This window comes from Pezoporus flaviventris, unplaced genomic scaffold (genome assembly GCF_033815535.1).
Source record: "Pezoporus flaviventris isolate CSIRO_AGI_PZ_B2104156 unplaced genomic scaffold, CSIRO_AGI_Pfla_v1 ptg000007l, whole genome shotgun sequence".
NCBI lineage: Eukaryota > Metazoa > Chordata > Aves > Psittaciformes > Psittacidae > Pezoporus > Pezoporus flaviventris.
Genome location: NW_026892555.1, coordinates 3,021,504 through 3,039,830, shown reverse-complemented (window position 1 = coordinate 3,039,830; position 18,327 = coordinate 3,021,504). Strand labels below are relative to the sequence as shown.

Below are 18,327 nucleotides of genomic sequence, written 5' to 3'. Positions count from 1 at the left end.
CACGACCCCAAGGGGACCCATTGCTGCCACCAGACAGAGAAGGTGTGCATGACTTTCTTCCATGGCAGCTAGACCCAGACAAGTACCCTGCAGGCTTTGCACTTTGTTTCCTCTCTAATCAGCAGAGAGAAAGGGCAGCTTCCACGTGTGTGGAGCAAACCAACTTCTGCAGGTATCTCCCCATCCCTTATATTCACTCTGACACAAGCATGGGGCAGTCACCTCCCTAAATTAAGAGGTACGGTAGGATAACTCCTTGGTGTGCCTACATTAGTTGCACTGGAAACAGGTCATTTCAATCTGTTTCTGCTGAGACTGTTTTCATGCTTTAGGACCCTTCCAACCACCTATGGCACCACGGTGTTAAGCAAAGTCCTTGGCAAGAAGATGGAGGGCAACCACCTTAAAGAGCTTTGGCAGCATCCTACCAGCTGAAGGAGACAAGCACAAGGAGCATACCCCAATAATGGAGGTGGCAGAGCTTCACCTAAAGCTTGACTGTTTGGTTTGGGGGGATACTGCAAGTCCAATACTCACATTTGAATAAAAGCTAGAAAATCAGTTTGCACTGAGGGCTGCTCGAAGTCTTGTGCCACTTGTTGGGGACTCTTTGTTCCCCTGTGCAGGAAGACAATGGTATATACAATGGTCTGGCCATGAGAGACCAACCACCCAAGAGTCAAAGAGCTGGTCCATCACCCCCGGGGGGATTCAGGAAGGACCAGCTTCCCTGATGGAGGAGGCAAAAGGAAACTTTAAGGCATTTGCCCACTGTAAGTGGAATATACCAAGTGTTGAGGAGTCAGGGAAGCTGCAAGATGAGCTCCCAACAACTACCACTGGCTGGTGTCTCTGTGTCGATCCTGGCATCCACAGTAGAAGCTTTCCCTGCAGACAGGGAATGGTTCAAACCTCTTGTAAGCAGGCTCTGCAGCAACCCAAGAGTTGGTTGCTGCAACATCAAGCCTCAGAGATGAGGAGCACGTGAAGGATTTAGCAGGACCTGACATCTAAAGGGTGGCTAAGGTAACTCTGTCAAAGGCTGGCTCCTCCATCCAAGGAGCCAAATGGCCCCCGGCAGGCTGCCCCAGGGGGACTTCTGGGTATACCACATAAATCTTCGACCTCATTAAAGCTCCAAAGACCACAGCATCCAGCTCCTGACCTTCTCCGGAGCAGAAAATGACAAAACACTTCCTGTTATTTATAGCAGCTGGAGAGCCTGATGGGAAAACCCCACTTGTGAAACACGGGCCGCTTGCCATGATTGCTCTGCAATGGTCAAGCTGCTCCGAACTCCTGCCCATGGACTGCTACATCCCTGAGGCCACTTCACCCCAGCTGAGAAGCTGCACAAGAGGAACACGTGTATGGATCACAGAATCATGGAATGGGTTGGGTTGGAAGGGACCTCCAAAGTTCATTTTGTCCAATCCACATGTAATGAGCAGGGACATCTTCAATTAGATCAGGATGCCAAGAACCACATCCAGCCTGACCTTGAATGTCTCCAGGGATGGGGCATCCAGCACCTCTCCAGGCAACCTGTGCCAGTTTTTCACCACTCTCATTGTAAGGAATTTCTTCATCACATCCAGGCTGAATCTCCCGTTTTAGTTTAAGACCATCACCCCTCGTCCTATCACAACAGGCCCTGCTAAAAGTCTCTCCCCATCTTTCTCATAGGCCCCTTTTAAGTACTCAAAGGCCACAATAAAGTGGCCTTCTCCAGGCTGAGCAACCCCATCTCTCTCAGCCTTCCTCATAGGAGAGGTGCTCCATCCCTCTGATCATTTCTGTGGCCTACCTCTGGACCCTCTCCAACAGGTCCATATCTTTCCTGTCCTGAGCACTCCAGAGCTGGATGCAGTACTCCATCAGGTCATGTTTGCACAGCACAACTTGAGTTAGGCAAGCTGAGCATCCCAAGAGAGGGGACTTCAGCTGTTTGGCTACAGGGACCTGGCATCCCTTGAGGTGCATCTCTCACCTCTATCAGTACCTCTCCTAAACGTGACTCCAAGGCTGACCTTACCTTGGAGGTGATTATCAGCTCTCTAGGAAAACTGAGGCACAGCCCCTTTGCCTACCTCCACTGGGTGCTATCCACCTCCTTAAAGCATGGTGAGACACGCACTGGCAGGTCTGTTTGTGGGCAGATGGATTTCCACCATCCTGGCACACACCAACGGTGCTTTCCAGCATGCTCAGTCAGGCCAGTGAGGAAACTCTGCAGTCCAAGGGAAGTTCTTCCTGCAATGGGACGGGCTTCACTGCGGGCTTGTTGGGCAAGAGCCTCCCAGCATTGGAGATGCTCAAGATGAGTGTTTGCTGTCGTGCTGTCAAGGAGCATTCCCAAAGCTTCTGTCTTGGGTTAGAGCCAGTGAGGGCTTTCTGCTCGTGTCCAGGTCAAGGGGAGTAAGCAGCTCATCATGAGCTGCTGGTGCTTTCCAGCCGTGGTAGGAGAAGGTGGTTCTGGAGCTTACCACAACGGCAGCTTTTCTCTATAGTGATAGGTCAAGGGGCGATGGGTTCCCACTGAAACAGGGGAAGTTCAGGCTGGAGATAAGGAAGAAGTTCTTTACTGTGATGGTGCTGAGGCACTGGAATAGGTTGCCCAGGGAAGCTGTGAATGCTCCATCCTTGGCAGTGTTCAAGGCCACATTGGACAGAGCCTTGGGTGACATGGTTTAGTGTGAGGTGTCTCTGCCCATGGCAGGGGGCGTTGGAACTGGATGATCTTAAGGTCCTTTCCAACCCAACCTATTCTATGATTCTGTGAAGTGCTGTGATGGAACCCATGGCCATGCACCAACCACTGCCCTGCTACAGACTACAACAAGCCACTGGGGCTTGTTGCCCACAGTAGGGCAACAGTGTCACAGAATCATTAGGGTTGCCCACAGTAGGGCAACAGTGTCACAGAATCATTAGGGTTGGAAGGGACCTCTGCAGATCATCTGTTTAATGAGCCTCGTCCTCTGAAGGTCATCAGGTCCAACCCCCCCTGCCAAGGTAGGGCCATCCAGAGCAGGTTACATAGGTATGTGCTTAGGAGGGTTGTGAATGTCTGCAGAGGGGGAGACTCCACAACCCCCCTGGGCAGCCTGTTCCAGTGCTCTGCCACCCTCAGTGTAATAAGTTCTTCCTCATGTTGAGGTTAAACTTGTTGTGTTCTAGTTTATGGCCCCTGCTCCTCGTCCTGTCACTGGGCACCACAATATGCCCAACTGCTGCATTGACCTATGTCTCCAATGCCAACGCAGCAGTCAGCAGCTGCTGAGATTTAGGATCATGCTCGGAGCAACACAGTCACACTCCTGTACTTCACCTTCATCATAAAGTTGTTGCTCCTGCCCAGGCAATGATGCTTAGCCATGACAGGATTCAGTCTGGGTTGGAAGGAACCTTTAAATATAATCTAGTTCCAACCCCCAGGCCATGAGCAGGGACATGCTCAACTACATCAACAGAGCCCATTTCAGCTCTTTCTCAAGGAGCTACCTGGTACCTGACTTCTTGGAGGGAGGGCTCCTCCTGTCCTTCTCTGCAACAGCTCCACTGCCAGCTTATCCCCACACTCATGTGGTCACTGTGGGGACTGAGACCCCGGCACAGCTCATCCTCAGCAACAAACCCCCAAAGCAGAGCCATGGCCAAGACCTTAGGGGCATCTCCGAAGGCCAGAGAGATCTTCTCTCATGGAGATCTCAGTCCTTGTGATGGACAAGGCGCTTCTAAACAGCCCCAAGCAGTTTGCCTGTAACTCCAGTTAATAACACTGTATTTTGTCAACAAGTTAGGTCAGCAGCAATTCGCAGGCTTCACACTGGTTAACCTTTTTCCACCAGACAAGCCCAGGGATATTTTGACTCCCTGCCCTTGAGAAGTTTATTTGTGTAGGACCCATCCACTTACCAGCTTCCGGCAATGGAAAGATGCACAAGGACAGTAACTGCTTTCTAATAGCTGGGGAAAGGCTTCACGGTTGTGGCTCCTCGGCACTGGAGCTAGAAAAGCAAAGCACCTGCCAAAGCTGCCTGAGAGAGTTCAAGAGGCTTGTAATTAGCTTGGGAGAGAAATGAGGGTGAGTGCAACAGTGCAGCTATCACCCCTAAATAAAACAAGATCTTCTGCAGAGAACCTGATATTATTCTTGATGGAGGCAAACACACAGACTGGGGTTATGGAGCTCCGAAAGAAGACTCAACAGAGAGGGCACACCACAGAAAGCCATCCCCACTTCCAGCCTTTTCCACATCCAGGGTGAGATAACCCAATACAAAACCAATCCAAGCATCCCCAGTGCCCTCCACTGCGCAGAACCACATCTCACCATCCGATGCTCCCAGTATGTTGAAGCACCAGCAGATACAAAGAGCAAGATCAATAAAATGGGCTACCTTAGCCTTTGCCTGACAAGGATTTGATGCCTTTCAGAAGAAGATCTCCCACATGTGGGATGCAACTTCCACCGCAGGACCACAGGATGCTGCATCTCACAGATGCTTCCGCTCCAGGTAGCCCAGAAACCTTCCCCATGATTTGAAAGGTTTGGCCAAAAGGGATTTGCCTGAGGCTCCCTGGGCTCTCCTGGCAAATGATTTACAGATGCTGCCTCTGGCTGGCGCGCTCTTCACCCAGACAGAACAAGCATCTGGTAGGCCCATTATTTCAGAGGCATTAGTGCCTCGCGTGGAGGGTGTGTTCTGGAGAGCCTGGAGATTTATTGTCCAGATATAAAGCTCTGCCTGAGCTCTGTCCTAGGAGCACCGTAAGGGAAAAGCAAAGAGTTTCTTCATACGAGAGCTTGCTTATCACAACTGCAATTATTTGCACACAGGAGGGCAAAGGCACCCCAGGGTGACATAAGGAGGTGACACGGGGCTGGCTCCAGGGGGTGCTGCCAATGAGGAGGAATGGCCAACCCGGAAAGGGGCAGAGAAAGCTTGTGCCTTTTAACAGCAGTTGGGATATTTTCCCCGGTACATTCCTCTCCTTCCAGTAATCTTGTGGGAGCCTGGGAAGACGGGTTGTGAAACACCATTCCTCCTCCTTGGACAAAGCAGCCCTGGATGGGGGCAGGACCAGTGACCATCACATTGCGAACGCCAAGACACCCATAATTAAACTGGGTGGTGAGGAGAAAGCCTTTCCCACCATATACCTCCACCCTGAGCTGGCTGGTCCCTGCAGCACAGTGGACACTGGAGCAAAAGGTACAGCATGCTCAGTAGGATGCAATATTTAGCTCTTCTTGGGGTTTGGGTTGAGGTCATGCATTGCCATCACTTTGGGCTGTATTTGCTCATGGACAGAATGTTAAATCCCCCAGGCTTCAGAGTAAATCCCAGTTCAGAGCACTACAGGGTCATAGAATCATTAGGGGTGGAAGGGCCCCTCTGGTGAGGTGAAACTTGTGCTTTAGTTTATGGCTGCTGCTCCTCATCCCATCACTGGGCGCCACTGAAAAGTCTGACACCCTCTTCTTGGCACCCACCTTGGAGATATTGATCTACATTGATAAGATTCCCTCTCAGTCTGCTCTTCTCCAGACTAAACAGGCCCAGCTCCAGCAGTCCTTCCTCATCAGAGAGATGCTCCAGACCCCTGAGGATCCCTGTGCCCTCCACTGGACCCTCTCCAATAGCTCCTTGTCTTTCTTGTACTAAGGAGCCCAGAACGGTGCTCCAGATATGTCCTCACCATTAGGACCACCTCCCTCAACCTCCTGCCACACTCCTTCCAGTGCACCCCAGAACAGCCTTGTAGAGTATTATCTACCAATACTCCCAGGTCCTTCTCAACTGAAGAACTCTCTAGTAGGTCAGCCCCAGCCTGTGCTGGTACTTGGGGTTCCTCCTCCATACACTTGCCCTTGTTGAACCTCATTAGGTTTCTCTCTGCTCAATTCTCCAGTCTATCAAGGCCCAAGAAGGCCACTAGCTGGAATAAAAGCCCAGTGGGATGCATTGCTTCCTGGGTGGCTCCTCCAGGCCAAGCAGGACCTTGTCAGGAGTACCTGACATCTCCATCCATCCCACAGGGGGCAGGACATCAGCTTGCATCTCACGAGCAGCTCATGAAGACACTGGTTACAGCCATGTGCTGGGCTGCTGGTGGTGCACATCTATGCCCTCACCCACTCCTGGTTCAATTAAAGCCACCAAACATTTTGGCATGAAAACCCTGCACCAAGCACATCCTACACTGGGCTCACTAACATCGGCCAGATGTGGTGCTCCTGCAGGTGCCACAGTGGCCACAAGCATGCAGGTGGCTTTACAGGGGGGAAACTGATAAAACCCACCAAGTTATGGGTCATTTCCATCAAACCAAGTCTTTTGGGCTGAGGAAAACTGAATCAAGCTGATCCTGGAGGCTTTACTGGGCTTGGGTGAGGCCCTGGGGCTGTAATGGTTTTATTTAGGGCGTGCAATAACCTTTGGCTCCTATTGTATTTGCGTTTGCCAGAAAGACAGTTGGTCTGGCTGGATTAAAGCCGGCCGTAATTACATGCCAATGCCTCCTCTGTAGCGAGGAGGGGCAAAAGGGAGAAAGAAAACCACATGTGCATCCCCACACACAGCACTTTGTGTGGAGACAGCCCCTTGCCCTCCCAGGAATCCGGCTTTAGCACTTTGGGAAGTTACTGACAACACAGTGCAAAAAAGGAGGAGAGATGTGGAAATGGCTCCTGGTGTCAAAATGTGTTTCATAAGCAACCAGCCATATCCCCTGAAGGACTCCCTCTGCTTTGCCCAGCCACCAACCCAATGAGAGCCTTCCCCGCTTCCCCAAAGGAACGTGCACAATTCAAACCAGATGCTCCAAAACGCCTGGTTGAAGACATTCCCTTTCATCTGGTAATTGCTGCTTCCGAGGAAGGAGATCTTAAAGTCCTAAAACCCTCTTGGATGATCCAGTCACCTATTTTTGTCCCTTTGGGGCTTCCAAGTATCACTGGTTTGGGCATCTGAGCCATGCTGCTGCTCCTCATCCCCTCTGTAGAGCAGTTAATAGCTGGCCTCAGCCTCCTTGCACTCGCGTCCCTGGGGCTGGTTTACCATCAGCCCCATGCAATCCCACTGCAAAGGGTGCCACGACACCACTGAGATGGGCACCGCTGCTCCACTATCGCTGGCTGGGCATGATGTAGGAAAGATAGCTTGAAGGGGTAGAAAAATAAGGTCCAAAAGGCAAAACTAAGATGTTATTTTCAGTAATAGCAGCAGTGACGCCTCCATCTGAAACCGCAGCAGAAGGAAATCCCCCTCCTCATACCCATAGCTGCTATGGGTATGCCCCCCTCAAAGGGTTCTGACTTATGCAAGGCTGAATTTAATTGAGGCCCATTTGCACTGAGGATTTCCTCCTGTCCTCTTCAGTCACTGCATTTCTAGCTTTGACAAATAAACAGCCAAGTCCTCAAACCTCAGGCTCTTTATTGCTTGTGGTTCCTTCCCCTTCATTTCTAAGAAATGAATAACAGGAGCAGAAGGTTGCAAAACACACACACTGGCCACCCCTGGCTTTAAATACAGCAGGAAATCAAATAAATGAGGCGAGAGGAATGAGGAAGATCGACTACAAGGAGAAAATGCCCAGCTGCACCCACCATAAGTGCTGGAAGCCATGGATGCTGATTTAGGCAGCGAGAAAACCCAATGCAAAGAGCAAAACCAGCAATATCACTGATGCAATGAACTCCTGTGCTGGGGCTGCAAAAGAGCCCACAGGCTGTTTGGAAAACACTAAGGATGAGAAGTGAATGCCCAATGCGATGTGTTAAACAACCAAGGCCTGGAGAAGAGGAGTTCAGGGTCAAAAATCACTTAATATGGCAAGATGTGATGGGATCTGCTGATTCCCTCCCAGTTATCTGCTGCTGATCCTCAGCACCGCATTAGCATCGCTCTCCCTGACAGCGGAGACAAGTGTTAGTGTGTTATACCAGCCAAGCAGCTTCACTGGAAACCATGACAGATGAGAATAATCCTGCTAATAACCGCAGGGCCCAGCTCCTCCTCAATGATGCCAATTTACATGTGGTTTAATAAGGGCATGGCACGACGGAAGGACACTGCAGGGGAATATCAAATCCTGCCTCAAATGGACACGCGCTGATGCAGTTGAGATTGGGCAGGGTGAAAAAAAACGTGAACAAATATAGGTTCTTAACGAAAGGAAAACTTGGAGGAAATAAGGAGCGGGTGAATGACAGCACCCAGAGTATATTTTTCGCACTATCCCTGGAGACATTCAGTGCCAGGTTGGATGTTGTTCTGGGCAACGTGATCTAGATGAAGATGTACCTACTTATTGAAAGAGTGTTGGACTAGATGAGCTTTGAAGGCCCCTTCCAACCCAAACTATTCCATGGTTCTGTGATTTCCTTCCATCAAAGGTATCAGCTGAGCTCTGCCTGTCAAGGAGAAGGTAGGGGTCCAAATTGGGATGGGCAAACCAGCACCAAGCCTCAAGCCCCCTTGGTAGGGTTTTAATCAAAAGATACTGCATCCTCGATGGTCCAACACAGCCAAAAGGGGATCAGTGGTAAAATACACATGTGTATGTTTTACTCGGATGAACTTAAGTGTTGTAAATCCAAGCAAAGGGCCTGGCACAGCCACGCACAGGAAACTCCTGCTTCAGAAGTCCAGGGCTGAGATTAGCACGAGATTAACGGGGCTGGAGTGTGAGTGGTTACACTGCTACCCAAGGGTGTCAAATGAAAGGAGAGGGAAGGGTGTTACTGAAGGCTGCATTAGGGATAAAACACCTCATCCTCTGCTATGCTAACATGGCTTTTGCATTGCAAATGCTAACAAAATTAGGTGATGGCTTCGAATCTGAGAACCTGTGTCAGCATGGAGGGTGGTCAGCATGTCCCTTCTGCAGGTTGGGACCATGCCTGGTGAGGATGTCAGAGGGAGCAGCATGGATTTTCCTCTGTCTGTGGGAGGACAAGCTGCAAACGGAGTCACTGGGGCTGTCTTCTCCACTGCAGGGATGGGGAAGCCTAGATGCCCTTACACCCATTCTCAACCAGGAGCACTGGGGTTATTTAGGTTGGCAGATCCAGGGCACTCGGTATAGCCTGCCAGAGAATAAACACCAGAGCAGGGAAAAAAGCCATCGGAGCTAAAAGCCAGTACACAAAGAACAAGGCCAAATGGGTACAAGTCATCCACAAATAAATTTAAGCTGGAAATGAGAGCAGTTTGCATCCGTGTGAGCAGCAAGGCTCTAGCAGCAGCTTTCCCGGAGGACTTGCCAGGGTCAAACGGCTCATTAGCTTTAAGAAGGAAGCTGGCAGGGGGGTTGCATTGCAGCTGCCTGTAACAGGAAGAGGGGGGGACCAGCCTTTAGACCAGCCAGAAATCAGTGGTGGCCTTGGGGTTTCATCATGATGTGAGCCTTTTGCCACAGCTTCCATCCCGCCTGTGCTGGTGGGGTACAGAGGGATGCAAACAGCATCTAGGAGAAAGGGAAGCTGCACAGGGAGGGGAAATAAAGAGGCACAGCTCCATTTTTCCAGCTGACAGGAGCTTAAACACCGGCTGGGATTTGGGCTCAGGGCCCTCCATGAAATTCCACTTGGCTCATCTTAAGACAGCGGCTCTACTCCCCGAGCACCCTACGAGCATTTCAATAATAGCAGGAGGAATCAGACCTACTCGTCAAGCGTGTTGCTATTTGTGCAAGCGCTGTGTACCGGAGGGAAGCTTGAAGAACAAGTCCCCCTTTTTATAGCGCGCTGTATGCTGGCAGTGAGCCTGCAAATTAGGAGGAATTCAGGGAGAAGCAACAACAACAACAACAAAAAAGAAGCCTAAGGGGCTGGAGGGATTAATTTTGGAGGGGGAAAGAAAAATAGAGAGAGAGAACTAAGTGTGTGGTCCAGTGCGTGCGACTTGGGGCTGGGACTGCACCCATTGCTGTCCCATCCACAGCAAACCCATGCAGGTTTCCCCACCTGCCCTTTAGATGTGTTGTCTCCCACCTCAGGAAGCAGCTCTATCACGTCCATGCAAAAAAAGCAGCAGTTAAAGTAGATAGAAATAGTATTTAAAATGATAGAAAGTTAATTAAGAAGCTGCCAGAGCAAAGGAGAGCCCATGAACAAAATCAGTTTGAGCTGGGAGTGGCGACAAAGGGTGAATGGGGAGGAAATGCTCTCTGCCATGAGGTTTCTAGGTTGGTTTTACCCCAAACTGGCTCAGTTCATCCCCATCCTCTCTGAAAGTGCAAGCTCCCTGCCTGGATGCGGCCCTGCTATCAGCATCCCTATCACTGGGGCACTGAGAGGGGTAGGAGATGACCTGGATCATGAGTTTAATCACCAGCCTTCAGCCTGGCTGCGCTTGCACTGGTGGCAGGGCCCCAGAGAGGGGACTCTGGCAGGAGCCCAGCACTGTTCCTATAGGGAAAAGCTTGGCTGTCCCTGTCTTGGGGCACCCAGCCTCATGGGGATATCCCTGTGACCAGCAGGTTGCACCCCATGGGATGCATCCCCCCCATCACCCTGGGGAGCACCAGCACAAGGACATCCAGAGCCTTTCAGGGTAGGGAATTAGGCATGCCATAAATTATCCTGCTTGTTTTCCAAACCCCGTTTTTCTGCCAGCCACACAATCAAGCAAGCTGTAATTTGCCACTGACGGGGTGTAGGAAAGGAGGGGACACAGTGGCTGGGACAAGCTTTCCCTTAAATGCCCCCTTAACGCCACCTTAAGAAATAATGAGCCGGGGGCAGCGGAGGTTACTGCTTTGGTATGAGAATTTTCATGAGCATGAGAAGGCAAAAAAAAGAGACCACACTGCTCCAAAGTGGCTTTTTTTTTCCCTTTAAAGAAAGCTTCAGGGGCTCTGGGAGAGCAAAGCTTGCTGCAGTTTGTTTTCTGTTGTGCCCACGTTACCAAGCACAGCCTGCAGAGGAATGCACAGCGAGGGGCACCCGGATGGGTAGTGCCCCTGGGTAAGCACTAATAGCCAGGTATGATGGGATGGTGAGGGGCACCAAGCCCAGTGCTCAACGAGCCAGCTTTCCAGTTTAACACAAGGTTTGCTTCCAGTAGCGCTCCACTGCATAGAACCACAGACTGCTTTGGGTTGGAAAGGACCTTAAGATCATCCAGTTCCAATCCCCTGCCATGGGGGAACCTCACACTAAACCATGTCACCCAAGGCTCTGTCCAACCTGGCCTTGGACACCACCAGGGATGGAGCATTCACAGCTTCCCTGGGCAACCCATTCCAGTGCCTCACCACCCTCACAGTAAAGAACTTCTGCCTTATATCCAATCTAAACTTCCCGTTTAAGTTTTAACCCGTTACCGCTTGTCCTATCACTACAGTCCCTAATGAAGAGTCCCTCCCCAGCATCCTTGTAGCCCCCTTCAGACACTGGAAGCTGCTCTGAGGTCTCCACGCAGCTTCTCTTCTCCAGGCTCAACAGCCCCAGTGTTCTCAGCCTATCTCCACACAGGAGGTGCTCCAGCCCCTGCCCACCCACTGACCACTGTGTTGCACACTGAGCTACTAAATAAAGATATTATCACATTAATATAAATCACAATCAATAATACACAAATCACATTAAAACAGCGATTCCAGAGGTTGGGATAATCAAGGCAATTCTGCCAGCGAGCAGCGCGGTACCCGGCAGCTCCCAAAGCCTTCTCCAGAGGAGTTCAAACCCTCAAATACTTGGAATTGCTCTTTGAGGGAATTTATTTTAAAGCCGCTTTAACGGCAGCTGGGAATTACCAGGGAGGCACTTTGTGATTTCCCAGCTGCTGACCCCGTTCACATGAAGGGGGCCCTGGGCGACCGCCCAGCTCGGGAATATGCGCTGGAGCCAGCGACTGCCTCGAGATGCACCCGCGTTTCCCCTTGCCCCATGTTGTGGGGGCAGCACGGAGCAGCTATGGAGAATGGCAGAAACAAGAGAAAATAGAATCATAGGATCAACGAGGTTGGAAAAGACCTTTAAGATCATCGAACCCAACCTTTACCCCAGCACTGCCAAGGCCACCACTAACCCATGGCACTGAGGCCTCATCTCCACAGTGTGTAAACACTTGCAGGGACGGTGACTCCAGCCCTGCCCTGGGCAGCCTGTTCCAATGCCTGAGCACCCTCTGGGGAAGGAATTGTTCTTCAGCTCCATCTAAACCTGCCCTGGTGCAGCTTGAGGCCGTTTCCTCTTGTCCCATCCCTTGTTCCTTGGGAGCAGAGCCCAGCCCCTCCTGGCTCCATCCTCCTCTCAGGCAGTTGTAGGGAGCCATCAGGTCCCTCCTGAGCCTTCTCTTCTCCAGACTGAACTCCCCAGGTCCCTCAGCCCTTCCCCATCACACTTGTGCTCCAGGCCCTGCATCAGCTCCACTGCCCTTCTCTGGCCCTGCTCCAGCACCTCAATGTCTCTCTTGTAGTGAGGGGCCCACAACTGACCTCCTACATCCAGCAATAAGGGCATGAGCCTGCTTAGCTGGGATGTGGTAAGGGTTATTTTTGAAGACCCTTTTCCCATGAAGGCTAAAAACTGCACTCAACTGCACTGCTTCATACCTAGAGCTAAAGCAGAGCTGGGAGCTCCAAAACACCAAGCCAATGTCCCACCTTGCTGGTGGCACATTGCTCTTTAAGCATTTTATTCTAAAAGGAAAGGTTATTGAGCAAAATCACTGATGACAAGCCAAGTAGCAATAGGACTGCGAGTGACAGGTCCTGCTTGAAGACTGGAAGATGTCACCAGCTCAGCTGTAGTTGTTCCTCTTGCAAAACCTTTGTGCTCCCCTGTCCATCCCATTGTCCTGAGAGGGTTATGGAGTCCTTCTCTGCTCTAAACCTACACGGGGACATCTTGTAGGTTTAGAGCTGACTCAAACCCTGGAGATGGTAGACCTGGAAGAGATGGGATGGCTCTGGTGGTGGGTAGAGGCAGCCCCATGCTCAACTGCTACCAGATGCCAACCCACCTGCACCATGCAGCCAAGTCACCTGGAGCACAGGGGGCCCCCAAAGCCACAAGCAAGTGTTGGGCTGATAGGCATCAACCTCCCCTCATCACCCACAGCCCTGCACTGGCTTTCTTCTCCTTGTTATGCTTGAAAGACACTTGTGGAAAAACACAGCAGAAAGGGTTTGAGTGGCAGGCTGGAGAAGGAAAACAACTTGGCAAGGAGCGGGCTGAAGGACACAGGCGTTCCCATTTCAGTGCTGAACTCCCAAGGGTGCTGCTCACAGGGTTTATTGACCAACTCAACAAGCTGGCCTTGCAAACCATGGCAGGGAGGGACACAGCTTTTGGTCAAGGTCTCAACGGTGGCACTTTATTAACTCTATAATCAACCGGTGACATAATCAACAGGGACTCAATGCACACAGTCAACAAGACCCTGCAATCACTGCATCTGCACTGTCACCCCAACATCACCCCAAAAAAGCCCTCAAGTAGTCTCTGCAGTACAAAGGGGACCAAAAAATAAAGGGAAAAACTAAAACTCAAAGTCCAGGCAGGTACAATCTGCTTAAAATAACAAAGGTGTGCGCCCTTGACTCAGTCAGTGCAGCAGACACAGAGGATTGAGTTGCTTGGCTCAGTATTAGAAGAAGAAAAAATCATTGCCATAATAAACCAAGAACAATTAGACACAGCCAGGTCAGGTTCATTAAGGGCGAAAGGCAACAGTTTGACTCCAAACCCAGCCTGAAAGGTTGCATTGATAGGATCTTCCCCAGCACAAGTCTGTGCGGGAACTCATCATTCCCCCCCCCCCCTATTCCTTCTCCTTGCAACACGCCACATCGCCCCCAGCTCTCACGTTAAATATCTTATTAACTGCAGTGACGCAAGAGAGGAAATCTCCGAGAAGTATCAGAGAGGGAACGCATTCAGCATCGATACGGCTGCAGAGATCTGCATGCGAAATGCATTCACCCCCTTCTTTCCCACCCCCCTTTCCTCTGACCACTTGATGCCATGGGAAACTGAAGCTGACATCCAAACAGAGAGAGACTCACAGTAAAAATATTAAGATGAAGAAAAGAGCCATAAAAACTTGCCTTCCAGGAAACCATTTGGATGCAGACCCTGCGCAGCTGCAGCCACCCTCCGTGTTGTGTTCAACCCCCTCCTGCTTTCCGGCTTGGAAATCAAGGCAGGGTGGGGAAGAAAAGGGGATAAAACCCCAGAGGATAAAGAGGAGAAGCGATATTGCAGCTGATGAGCCCGAGAGGCTGTTGGCAAAGTGGTCCAGCAATCATCAGAAATTCAGACGGTCACGTGAGGAGCCCGTCTGCAGCTCCCGCTCAGGCTCAGCACTTCCCGAACTGCACACGCAGCAGTTCTCCCGCCCCACTCCCACCCGTTTTCCAGCCCCGTGTTCCATCTAAACCCCTCCATCAGGCTTTAAGCACCGCAAGGTGACTGAGGGCTTCCTGCCAAAGATGCTCCAGCCACAAAGGTGGATTCATGCCATGCAAGCGCAGATAAAGCACTGCTTACGCTGCAAAGCCACCCTTCTCTTTTAGGCTTTCCACCTATATCCTAGCAGGCAGCGGGGTTTTCTCCATCAGGATGTGCACAGTGGCCATCACCTCACCACGGGGCTGATGGGGGTCGCACTGATGTGGAGGAGCACCCAGAGAACACGCTGTACCTGCTCCCGGGACCAGCCTGTCCCTGGGCAACCCTAGGCATGCCCAAAACTGGCCCCTGAGCTGCCCTGGTTGCATCAGAGCAGGCAGGTGAGCCCAGACACCTCCAGGGCGAGGTGGCAGCTGCCTTTTTTCTTTATTTATTTAATTTTAGGGGCTTATTTGCTTTAGTTTTCACCTGGGATGTTGCTCGCACCCAAAGGATGCTCATTCCTCTCCCATCCTTCATTGCCTTATGGCGCAGCAGCTCCCAGGGACCTACCAGGACCAAGCAAAGATCCCTCTGCAAATGCTGCTCTATACAACCTCACCATCCCGTTCCCTAAAATCTTTTGGACAATGAAAATGGATGCTTTTTCTCTGCTTGCACCCATTCTTGAGATAAATTCGCATCAGAAATTAAGACACTCAAAGGCTTCACGCTGCCTCGTCTTCACCACCCGGCCGGAGATGCATTGCATTGCAGTAAAGTCAGGCAGATACAGTGGGACTAAAAAAAGAGTGTGTTTTTCTTTTTTTAAAGCCGGATTGCCTTTCACGGCATCTATATTTATAGGTAGAGCTGTTGAAATCTTAAGGGCTCCTTGCCACAGGAATCCGGTCACGTCTCGTGTTCACAAAGTGGCGTAACTGGGCAAAAAATGAGCATTTAACGGAGCAATGGGAGCTGCATCCCTCCTTTAGTTTTGGGTACAGTCAGAGGGGGGAAAAAGAAGACATAAAATGCACAGGGGAGATGTGCGTGTCCCCACCATGTGCCATGATCTGTGGTTTCCAGGTCTGGAGCACAGCGAACATGGGATTTCACACCCACCTCTGGACTGGCACTTTCCTTCTCAGTCACTGATCAAACAAGAAAACCCAAACCCCCCTTTTTTGGGTGTTTATTTTTGCTTTCTGTTTGTCTGTCAGTGGCACACTCAAACCTTCCCCTGCATTTTGTTTAATGGTTCAAAAAACCCCAATGGGGTTCAGCTCTGGAGCGGTCAAACTTGCTCTCCCCGTCCGAAGCCGCTTTGGAACGCCATCCACCAACATGCTGCAGCACACAATGCCCAGAAACCACACAGCCTCAGCCCAAAAGCTTGCAGTTTCCTTACACAACAGCACGCTACGCTGCTAAAACCCCCTCTTTCATTGTAATTTGTGCTATAAAAACCCGTTGCGCCATGTCCAACGATGTGCTACCACCCCGCTGAGCGCATCTGGATGCTCAATTCTGTATTTCTTTATGGCAACCTATGCCTATTCCAGTCAAAAACCCAAACTGTAATTAAAGTTATTGATAGGAGCCAATGTTTACTGTTTGCTATTTTAATATCAAGTGCTGCTGGATTTCAAGCCACTGATTTCCATTGCTTGCAGGGGATGATTAAGCTGGAAACGTGCCTAAACGCCAGGGTGTTTTTTTTGACATTTCTAAAGGCACTTCTGCCGTCAAATCCAAGAGGCTGATCCCAGTGGATGCTTCTCGTCAGGGACCACCTCAAATGGAAGCCAGTGAGTGATTTTTGAGCACACACAGAAATAAAACTAAACCAATCATAATGAAAGCTTTCAGCAGTGCCAATGGGACGAAGGTTGGTAGCGCTCCAGTGACATGACTATTTTCAGCCTCATGAAAGTTTAAGTATTGCCCTCCCAAAGGAATGGATTTCAGGTTGGAGCTTTTACTAGGTTAAAAGTCTCTTCCTTCACTTGCCCACGTGTCAGATTTGGCAGCCCCTACTAGCATCTGATGTCCCCCACAGAGGCTATGATGGGAACTGTGCTGCAACACAGCAACAGCCAGCGCCTGGGTGGTTAACTCTGAAGCCTAGTGACAACACACTATGAAGTTCCTGGATGTATGTAAGTATTGGTGGGTGTACAAAGCTCCCAGCTTTAAATACACCTGCAGCATTTTCAGTATACACTACTAGCAATGATATGACCAAACAATCAGCAACCATTATAACCACGGAATTCAAATCCAGCTCACAACAGGGTAGGGAGACGCGTGAGATTTAGCATGCAAACAAGTCACCAGCCCCATTTATCCACACTACTCATTTTCCACTGCTTCCAATAAATACACAACTTCATTAAGGCCTAATCCAGTTGCTGATCCTCCTTTAGCAAGGAGGATGTATGTACAGAAAAACAACTCAGCAGCCCCAGCCGCTCCGTTTACATTTCACCTCCTTTGAGCAGAAGGATGAAGCCGTAACCGAATTAACTGGAAACTGGCAGCAGCACAAACTTGCCAGATTCCAGCTAATTGCTCGGATTAGTAATTCCAGTCGCATGCAAAATCCACCTTACCTACGGCAGAGGAAGGCAGTGCATGGGGTGTCCTGCTCTGTGACCCGCCTGCTTTCACAACGGGGCCCACCAGCCTCCCGAAAACCCCTTAAATCTCATTAGCACAACGGAAACACGCTCAAATATGGCACAGGAGAGGCCGTCACTGCTGCAACTGCAGCGAGAGCAGCCCCATGCTTTTAACGCCGTTTCCCTGCAAAGAGGTGGGAAACGTCCATTGGGATGGCGCGACCGGACAGCAGGGAATATTCTGCGCTTCCCCCCCCCCTACCCCGGGCCCCTTGAAACGCTGAGAGCGTGCTGAGGCCGCCCGGAGAATGGAAGTGCCCATGATGCGCACCCTGCAGCACACCCAGAGCGCATCGCAATGGGACACGGGGCTCTTCAGGGTGCTCCGGTGCTGTCCTGTAATGAGGGGGGCGAACGCAGCATCGCACGTGGTCTCCCCACCGGGGCTACCGCAGCATGGTCCCCGTCAACCCCCGCCCCGCTGCACCGCGCAGTGCCCTTCCTGAGCCTCGCACGGCTCTACCTGGTGTCCCCCCCCCTCCGACTGGTACCGGGGTAACCGCGCCCCGCGCACGGGGTGCACCGCATCGCGCACCCGAGCGCGGCCTCCCCCTGCACGCCGCGATCGCCCCGCTCCCGGCCTCCCCGGCGGAGGGAGAAAGGAAGGAAGGAAGGAAGGAAGGAAGGAAGGAAGGAAAGGAGGGCTCGCCCCGCAGCCGGGCGGCCCCACGCTTCGCTCCGCGCATGGCTCCCTCCCGCCCGCATTGTTGCGCGGGCGGCCCCACACGCCGCCGCCTCGCCGCCCGTCCCGCGCACTGACCTGCTCGCCGGCTCCGGCCGTGCCGCCCCGTTCCGCGCTGTCCCGTTCCCGTTCCGAGCCCTCCCGTCCCGTTCGGTTCCGTCCCGCTCCGCGCCCCGCACATGCAGCTGCTGCAGCCCCGCGCGCGCCCCCTGCCCGCCCCGGCCCCGCCCCCTCGATCCGGCCGCGGCGTCACGTGGTACGGCGGAGCCAATAGGGAGGGGAGGGAAGAGACGGGCTGGCCGGTGAAGGGGCGGGGCTAAAGGAGGGAGGGGCGTGGAGAGAGGGGCGGAGCTGTGCGGTGGGCGGGGCTAGAGACGGGTCTTGCCCATATTTGGGGTTGGGCGGGGCCAGGTGAGGGGGCGCAGGGAGGCGGGGGCGTGAGGTGAGCGGGAGGGAAGGGAGGAGGAGGAGGACGGAGAAGATGATGAAAAAGATGATGAAGAGGATGATGAAGACGAAGAGGAGGAAGAAGAAGGTGATGATGAAGACCAAGAAGATGATGAAGAAGGAAAGAGGGGGAAGGAGAAGAGGAAGAGAAGAGGGAAGAA

The 18,327-nt window shown here is 51.8% G+C and overlaps 1 protein-coding gene across 2 annotated transcripts in view; it reads right to left on the bottom strand.

The window, feature by feature from the left end:
* The window catches only part of PTP4A3 (protein tyrosine phosphatase 4A3), a 43,733-nt gene extending 25,826 nt beyond the window's left edge, over positions 1-17,907 (bottom strand). Inside the window, exon 1 of one of the 2 annotated variants that reach the window (XM_061447630.1) lies at positions 17,798-17,907. The gene's annotated coding sequence lies outside the window, so the exon portion shown is untranslated. Of the gene's footprint in view, positions 1-4,403; positions 4,694-17,797 lie in introns of those variants that run through there. The other variant, XM_061447631.1, reaches the window with a different exon arrangement.
* Positions 17,908-18,327: the final 420 nt, after the last annotated feature.